This window comes from Anas platyrhynchos, chromosome 1 (assembly GCF_047663525.1).
Source record: "Anas platyrhynchos isolate ZD024472 breed Pekin duck chromosome 1, IASCAAS_PekinDuck_T2T, whole genome shotgun sequence".
Lineage (NCBI taxonomy): Eukaryota > Metazoa > Chordata > Aves > Anseriformes > Anatidae > Anas > Anas platyrhynchos.
In genome coordinates, this window is record NC_092587.1 from 10,985,439 (window position 1) to 10,995,298 (window position 9,860).

Consider the following 9,860-nt stretch of genomic DNA (forward strand, 5'->3'; position numbering starts at 1 on the left):
ACATGATAAACTCTATCATAACTTCTACAATACATTGTATTTTTAATTATGAAACATATTTTGTGATGGTAACAGGCAGATGTCCTCTGAATTATTATCAGTTAATAATCTAGTATTATCTACTATACTACTGAATCTAGTATGATCAGTTCACCACTGCATAGAATTTGGCTTCACGTTCCTAACAAAAGCTCTGTAAATCATGGTGAGTAAAAACATACTGTTTGACGTAATAGTGCAATACCCTCTTAGTGGTTACATTGTAGAATGTAGATGCCCTTGCTCTTAGAACATAATACCAGCTTCAGTTTACTCTCTGAGTTATTGAGGACTATGTAATGCAGCACAGTCCAAATGTGCACACACACACCTTACACACCTGTATAAAAGACATTTTATTAAGTCACATAATGTTTGTAGGTAATCAAACCAGACTCTATAAGAGCCTCGTACCTGATAATTCACACAGTCAGCACACATGTAACATCTGCTACTATAAAGATTTAATACTTTATCCACACAGAATTTGTATCTCATTGTTCATAAAGGAAGTTAAAAACAAAGAAGTAGAAAACTGCTTCAGTGTAGAAAATAAAAGCATGTGGGTTTTACAAATAACAGATCTTTGTTCGTGAGTTTAACATGGTCAGGTGCTAATTAGACTGGGCAAAGCTGCAAAGCCAACGTAATCATTATGTAGGATTCTTACTGAGAAGATAGAAACTCCATGAAGTTTCCCTTCTGATGTATTCCCTTGAAATTTTCCTCCTGTGAAGAAAAACAATCAGTTTTTCTAGTTGAAGTTTTTCATTGCTGTAAAAGGCAGAAAAAAAAATCATAATAAAGGCCTTGCATCTGTACATTCTTTATTGACACTGCTTTTGCCATATTTGTATGGATGAAAATGTCTATGTTGTCTGGTACCTTCAGAATTTTTCCTGTTAGAGATTGATTGAGAATATGAACACAGATGCATCCTAACCTACATCAATTTGATCAGCATCACTTTGTATGACAGGAGAAAGTACAGGAGTCAAGAAAGTGGAGTAAATGTTTCCTTCCATGGCAGGTTTTCCCATTTTGTTCTTTCCAAAACAAACAATACCAGAGGTCTAGACAGATCTTTTGTACAACTGCTGAGTTTCAAAGCTCAGCTTCTTGGAGTTTTATCATCTGCTTCTGTTTCTTCTAAGTCTTGGTCAAGTCTGATGACAAATTTCCTCCTACAGAAGCAAAATTTAAATTGATTTTCAGCGATTCCCTTTATATGAACCAATAGGCAGTTATGAAAGCTGAAGACCTGTTGTGGACTTCACACACACATGGCAAAATATGGAAAACGTGAAACATATTTTAAGAATTGTCTAAAGCTTAGACTCTTCACAGCCAGAACTTTTTACATTTTGCAGAACACACTTTCTTAGTAGTAAGCAGCACTTACTTACCGAAAACCTAATTGCATAATAAAAACTATCACAGGTTGGTCAGTTTGCTTGTTCCAATTTCAGTTTCTTCATTATCCTTTTGACAAACCAAGAAGCTTACATGAATGACAGTCTGCATTTTAAACACCCCTGAGTTTCATGTAACCAATATGTGTTTTTTGATGAAGAAAAATGCCAACAGCTTTGTTATCAGTGAGTCCGTAAATGTTAGAATACAATAACTTGTGCATATAAAGCTAACTAGGTTTGTTTCAAATTAACACCTATTTTTATCTATGTTTATACCGCTATCACCTTAAAAAATAGCACTCTATATTTCTGTTTTATCAATGCCTTAGGCTCTTGCTATTTAAACAGTACTTTGCAGTTATTCTGGATAGCACTAGAGGGGGAAGTGGTCTGATATTTTAGAACAGAATCTGATCAGGACATGTGGACTGCAGATTTCTGAAAATATTCTGGGATCCCTGAAGGAAAAAAAAAAAAATCAGAACAAATCATTTCTAACTTTCATCTAAAATGAAGAAAATTGAGATCATCAGCTAATTTAAATCAGCAGAATCGGACTGAATTCATTAGAGCTCTGCTGATTCACATCTGTAGGCAATCTGTATAACCATGTTGTCACATGTAACAGTTATATTATGTTCTCATGGCTCCTCCTTAGCTGGATAGAAGTGGCTTTCTGGTCCCTCCACCCCCCCCCCCCAACTCACACCAAAAAAAAAAAAAAAAGTTAGTGCATTTAACACAACCCATTCCATGTTAAATAGATCCTAAAACTAAGCATGTACATACAGCATGTTTAAGTTTTTTGGTTTATATACAAGTGGCAATTGAAACTGATTTTTGTGGTATTTTCAGACAATCAAAACAATTTTTTTTGGTTGAACAAAATTTTTACCTCAACTTGTTGAAGAACTAATTCAACTGAACACAATTATTGTGTTCGGTAATTTCATTTTCAGTAAGAAAATGAAATATAAGATGGTATTTACTTAATGTGCTAGAGGGTTTATATTCCCCGTTCAACTCTGTCAGACAGAGGAGGACCCACATGGCCTACCTCTTCAAGGAGAAACCTAGTTATTTTCAATAACCTCTAGTTTAACAAGAAGTTTTACATAATATATTAAGACTTTAGTATTTCAGTGTGATCCTTTCTTATTCCTCAAGCATTTTCTAACAGAAAGCAGAAGACCTGAATTTTATCCCACAGTCCAAGTCAGACCAAGACAACATATAAACACTGGGTTCCTACATCCAGAGTTCCCTAAGCACTGGACTCCTTGGATCTTAAGAAAATGATAATGTTAGAGAGTATATGAAATAATTTGGGACCATTCAAATGTGTCTTGCAATCTTTACTTTTTCAGCTATTTACATATTTATTCAGCTATTATTTATGCAACAACAATCCACCAAAAAGAGAGGAATGTTTTAGCAAAAAACTTGCTTGTGGTAGTATAATCCAGGTTCAAGACCTTGCTGTTGTGTTGTTTTTCTAATTTTTATACAAAGGAAAAGAGTTCAATTTTAAAGAGTCCTTTAAAATAAACAGCTTCATTAAGGGAGTCTGGGCATTTAATCACCATCATAGATTTTATTGGATAAATATACTTAGTGATCTGCTAACACTTCTATAATTGGAAGAAATGTTCTTCACAGTATTGATACACACAGCCAAAAAGCAGATTTAGAATATCAATACCATTCCTGCTCCACCAGACTGCTTCAAAACCCTCTGTTATTTCCTATATATTGCATTATATCAAAGTCTTGTGCAGCTGGAAACTCTTCAAGATCTTGTACTCTATGCAATAAGTGGCCTTTCCATGCTTTTTCCAGCAACAAAATAATCACCAACCAGTCTGGCAAGCTTTCAGATCCCGATTGCTTTCCCTAAAAGAGCTCATTCCTGTGTTCCCTGAGACCTAGGGTAACCTTGTTATAAATTTCAAAAATCATTTTTATTATTTTATTTTATCTATCAGCCATCACTTTATAAGAGATGTATCCTGAAGTGATCAATATCTGTCAACACTTGGAGATCCCAGAAATGCTACTGCTTGATGTCACTGAATATTTATAGTACAAATCAGCCCTCTGAGGTCAATGAAATCAAGAAAACAGAGAAAAATACTCTCTTTTTATAAAAGTGATTAATTAAATTGGATTACTTGCACAAGATCTATTATTTTAGAATAATAATTATAAATAATAACTAAATAGGAGAAATATGTTTTTATGCTGAAGCACCCAAATTAGCGTAAAAAAAAAAAAAAAAGTCTAGGATCCCCAATTATTTGATTGCTATGCTGATAACCACTACAAGATTGTTCCATAATATAGTGCTGAGCACACAGAGAATTAAGACATTGCACTAATTCTATCCCAGAAGCCTGGTTCACAATGAGAGCACATGGCCCTGTTCAAAGCAAAAAAACTTTCAAGCTGACAAACCAAGACTAGTAGCAAATGCACTACTTTCTGCTATAGCTGTGATTTAGAGTTTAAAAAAAAAAAAAAAAAAATAGAGAAATCTTTATTTTAATCTTTATAAGCTTTCCCTACATCATATTATGATTTTTTTTTTTTTTTATTGAACTCTCATAACAATTCTTTTCCCTCACTGAGCTATCTTGGCATATTCTGAAAGAGTATGCCAGCCTGAAGAACTTGTGAACTGATTTAGTATTGATAAATATGGAGCTTCATTGTTTGAAAAAATTCTGAGCTTCTTCAAAATGAGTTGAGAAAGGTTTCACCTCTGAATTTTGTTTCTCTTATTTGCCTCCTCGCTCAGAGCCAACTGTATTTAAGGCACAACATGACACAGATTTTTTCGATGCTATAAAGAGAGGAAGAACGTATAGACTAGTTTTGTGGAGAGAATGAAAAACGGCTTGCTTTATAGATGGAATTAAATTTGTATTATGTAATTTTATTTTTTAAATTCTAAAATGTATGTTTCTGTTTCCTAAAGAGTCAGCAGAGAGAAAGATGCCACTATCCAGAAGTGATTCAGCCTCTGTGCATCATACTAATTTTTTTCAACAAGTATAAAGTTTGATGTTTTAGGTGATTTATGTATACTTTGTATTTTTAACATCAGTTACCCTCAACAGATACTTAAAGAAAAAATGATTTATAGAGAGATCATAGTAAGACTATATTAAGGAGCCTGGAATAATGCTGTAGATGTTTAACTGCAGTTAGCAAATATTTTCTAGCAAGACATCAGCTTATTCTAAGAATTTTATGCATATCTGTCTTCTTAAAGCACATTTTTAACACTATTACTAGTATTGTTATATTATACCTAAGTCAATTTTGATGCTTACATCAAAATTTTTAGAACACAAAATTCTGAGAATTAGATCAATTAATTGGCAGTTGGAGGTCAGATATTATGCAGTTATGTGTTTCTTTTCACTTCTATAGCTTGCTACATATTCTCTGATGATACACATAAGACTTACGTTGACATAAAATGATATAGTCACCACATTTTTTATTCTAACTGCTGCAGACATTTGAAAAAATTATTAATTTCTGGTTGATTTGTCTAATGTTGTGATCCACCACTCCAGCTTCACCTGTATGAAATGAAAAATAACATCACTTAATATATATTTTACATTTTCGTTTGTAATGACCTTCAAATTGTATTACAAGAGTTTAAACTTGAAGAACACTTTGGAGTATTAAGTTTTAAGATTATAAGGATAGCAACCCAGTCATACCAATTATATCTTCTTACCGTGTTTACTTAGCTATGTGATGCTGTCGTGGTTTAACCCGGCCGGCAGCTAAACACCACGCAGCCGTTCGCTCACCCTCCCCCCTCCCTCTCTGGGACGGGGGAGAGAAATGGAAAGTGAAGCCCGTGAGTTGAGATAAAGACAGTTTAATAAGACAGGAAAATAATAATAACAAAATAATAATAACAATAATAATAATAATAGCAATAATAACAATAGTATGGTGATAATAGGGAAATAATAATATGTACAAACAAGTGATGCACAATGCAATTGCTCACCACTCGCTGACCGATGCCCAGCCTAACCCCGAGCAGTCCGGCCCCCTTCCCCCAGCTAGCCACCCCTATATATTGTTTAGCATGACGTCAGATGGTATGGAATACCCCTTTGGCTAGTTTGGGTCACCTGTCCTGGGTCTGTCCCCTCCCAGCTCTTACTGCACCCCCAGCCTGCCCGTTGGCAGGGCAGAGCAAAAGGCTGAGATGTCCTTGGCTTAGTATAAGCACTGCTCTGCAACAATTAAAGCATCGGGGTGTTATCAGCACTCTTCTCATCCTAAGCCAAAACACAGCATTCCACCAGCTACTAGGAAGAAAATTAATTCTGTGCTAACTGAAACCAGGACAGATGCTTAAAGAGTGTGCTCCTTGGAAGAATCTGTTGATATCAATAATCGCTGTTTTTTGTTGAACTCTGATCTGTCCTAGAATAAATGAATGTCAATTGTGAAAACAATAATTATAGCAAAACTGATGACTCTGTGGCTTGAACTTAATCATAACTACTTTGAGGTAGTAATAGAAATTTAATTACAACCATTCAGTTATATCTTCACTTGTCTGCTACTTAGGCTAAATGCTCATGATATTATAAAAAATATTTATTTCACTGTAGCCAAACATTTAGAAATCTTTTAAATTGAGTAAAAGTAGAGACATAATTTATTTCCCAGAAAAACAAACAAACAAAACTATTTCTCATAATACTTTATTTACATCTGAACATTTTTCAGCTTTGAAAGTCATTAATTTTTATGTAGACATTTTGACCTGTAATTTTGCATAGTTAACACTCTTATTTGATCAAAACTTACAAAGAAAGCTAATATAAGGTGACTTGCAGTACTATTTACTGTAGTCTAAGACCATACCTTCCTCTTTTTGAAAAACAGTTTTTCAGTACCATCTGTTACGTACTCTGGGTATGCTTTTATAATTGACTCTGAGTCTCAGCTTAGGTAAATTGCACAATGTTCATTGTGTCAACTTTGTTTCTAAGTCTTAGACTATATTCTAGTCATACCTGTTCAGTTTGATCCTATGTATAATAAAAATTAAATCCTTATATGTTGAGAGGAATTAGAAATAAAATTAAAATATTTTAAAGAGCAGACAATCTTAAGTTGAAAAAAAAGTAATCATTGGTTCCCAGGTTGCATTTTTATATAGAGATCTATTTATGATGCACATATTTCTTCTAATAAATTGTATTATTTTGTTAAGGAAGTAAAAAGAAATAATGAATTCCACAATTCTGGATTATTCATAAAATTAAAGGGTTCTGATCTGCATCCTATATTACTGTAAATAATCAAAAACAACAATACTTTTTTTCTATAATTATTTTCACCATAAAGCTAATAATATGCAAGAAAGACTTCTTACCTGTCTCAGCACACTCTTATTTTCCTAGACCTTTAAGTTGTCTGTGTAGGCACCTTTTTCTCTATAAAACAATTACCAGCTACTCATTCATATGGAAAAAAAAAGAAAAAAAAAAAAAAAGCAATCAATAATATTGATTAATTATCTAAAAAGGTTAGACCATGCTATCAGTTTGTGTGATTCACCAGTATCCAGTGCATCCTTCATCAGATCTAATGTTAACATAACACATAACACAGCTGATCTTTGCATTGCCCTTAGATCACTGCCAAAGGTAACAGTGTTGGAAGGAATGGAGCCCGTATTGTTCTTTTTGATTAAACAGTTTTTTTTCATCAACCTGTAATTTAATTTCATTTATTAAGCATATAACCTATGCTTATTCCCTCCACTCCCAGTCTTACCCCCCCATGCCTTATTAAGATTTGAATCCTATCCTTGACTGCAGTGCTGATTGAATTAAATTATTTTCTACATAGGACAGAAATAATGGTGTTATTTAGAATAGGAAGAGTAAATAAATTGCTAGGCCTACTAAACTGAAAAACATTCATCAATTATACAGAGAATGTGGATAATGAGGTTATGGTTAGCTACGTCAGCAAAAATTCTAGTAATCTTCACCCATGTTGAGGTGTAGAACCTCAAAGCATCAAGTAACTTAATCCTGTTTAATTCAAAATATTTCTAAGCAGTACACTTTGAGCAATTTGCCCTATTAGACTTACACAGCCACGTTCCAGTTCTTCCATGTTCCAGTTCCTCCATGTCACAGAGGGACTTAAAACTGTAAGCAATGGAATTTTCCAGCTATTTTGCTGTTTATATAGTTTGCTAAGGATGGAACCCAAGCACCTGTTCTCATTTCATGGTCTAATGGGAATACACAAAAATATAATAGAAATGATAGTCAGCACTTGCATTAAATTTATTTTTATGTTATGCCATAATAATTTCTTTGCCATTCTTAAATATTTTTCCTCAAGAAACAGTTGTTGATTTGCCCACAGATAGGCGTAATTCCCTCAGAAGTCATAACCAATGTTGAAAACTATAAACTAGTGAATATTCAACCCTTTTTAGTCTCTATAGTTAGAATTACATTCTTTATAGCATGATCTTTGTGGGGGAGGGATTTTGGAATTTTCTACTGAAGTGCTTTTAAAACAAATATGCCTTGAGCTGTTATGGTTGAAAGGTGTTTGTTAAATTACTTGATGTTACAAATACTTGAAATTGAGTGGATAACTGATTTAATTGCAGTTGTCAGACTGGTTTTAAAAGCATATTTTTCTTTTTGTTCTCTTTTTCAGATCTGCAGAACAGTTGGATTCTGAACATAAAGAAAAGAAACTGGCTGAATATACTAATCACAAAATATAGCTTCTAGTTAATCCAAAGTATATTCTCAAGATGAAATGCTTCACAATATTCAGAATATTCAGTCTGGTCAATAAATTGCACTTCTGAATATTAGTACCCTTGTTGCTTCAGTCCCTGCTTTTATTTTATTTTATTTATTTATTTATTTATTTTTTCTGAAGAGAAACGTCAAAAAATTATGTCACTGTGTTGCTTATGTATATACATAAGGCTAATATATATATGAAAAATAGTGAAGGGCTTAGTACTGTAAGTTTGGGCTGAGTATCCTCTCCCCATTTGCCAAATCCTATCAATGTCAAGGTATCCATCAGATTCACTGCCACACTGTTGCTTTGAAGCTTGTTGCTCTAGAAGAAAAAGAATTTAGAACAATACTTTGAAAGTGGTTTGCTTAAACATGATTCTATATCAAAGTACACAAATCAACACTTCTACTTTATTAGTATACCAGAGTTCTGCAGCTCTGACTGGTTTAAATGCAAAGCATTTAGGGTTAACTTGACCAGAAGGGCTTTAATTAGATAATACTAATGCCTGCAATGCCATACGGCTTAAAGTTAGGAAGCTACAGAGAGATTTCTGCTAACAGAACATATGGAAATTTCTGCTCAAATATGTTTAGTATATAGCCAGAAATTTGTTTAGGTATTTGAACTTTTGATCTCTATTGTTGAAGCTGTGTGATTTCTATACTGTGTAGAATAATCACAGGTTTAATGTGCTAGAGAACTGGATTTTACTGTAGGCAATTTACTATGATGAGTCTGTCCAGTAAATGTGGCAGTATTTTAAAGAAAGCAGAGGAGCTGTAATGGGAAATACTCTGATTAAAATAAATAAATAAATAAATAAATAAATAAAAATAAAAACTACCCCACAAGCACAGAATCCAAGCACTGAAACACTTCAGCTTGGATATGAGTCTTCCAGAAAGTTGCAGTAGGTGAGGGGAATCCCTAAATGAAGTGTTGTGTATAAGTAATCTTTTTTCATCCATGGAGTCATGACAGTTAAAAAAAGATTTTTATTAAGATCTTATTGTGTATTCATAATAAATTAAGACTGTACCTGCTTACCAGTTACACTGGTTCTGCTGATGAGTGGTAACTAATTAATTGAGTGGTTATTTGGCTGATTTTTAACATCTGCCCATGTTCTAAATGTCTTTCCTGACACTTTCAAAAATGCTAGTCTTACATCACAAATCTCCTAACCCTTGTTTTTAGACACTTATTAATATGAAAACACTGATTTTACTGGGCTTTGGATCAGCCCCACAAATAATAGGGGAAATCCATAATTTCTTTCATATGGTCTCTCACTGGGAAACAAAGACAATTACCTTCAAGCACAGTGTGTTGGTATGGCTTGGTCTTTAGCACTCAGATAAATGGTATTATTGTCTGGTGTCAAAGTGGATTAAAAGAAAAGGGGGTGAGAGGGGGGAAGTTCACAGGAAAACATTTATTGAAACACTGGATAGTCTTAAACTCAATTTTATTTTATTTTATTTTTTTTTTCCACTACAAAGATTTGTATGTGCAGGAATGTATATTAGCAAAGTTTTGCCCTAACTAGTTTTTCAAGGTTTTAGATAA

General features: G+C 33.5%; 1 long non-coding RNA gene across 1 annotated transcript; it reads right to left on the bottom strand.

Moving 5' to 3' along the window:
- Positions 1 to 486: 486 nt before the first annotated feature.
- LOC101796160 (uncharacterized) lies at positions 487 to 6,047 on the bottom strand. Its single transcript, XR_001188560.5, has 3 exons — positions 5,491 to 6,047; positions 4,928 to 5,044; positions 487 to 1,223 (listed from the first exon to the last, which is right to left on the bottom strand). It is a non-coding gene; the product is annotated as an uncharacterized lncRNA (long non-coding RNA).
- Positions 6,048 to 9,860: the final 3,813 nt, after the last annotated feature.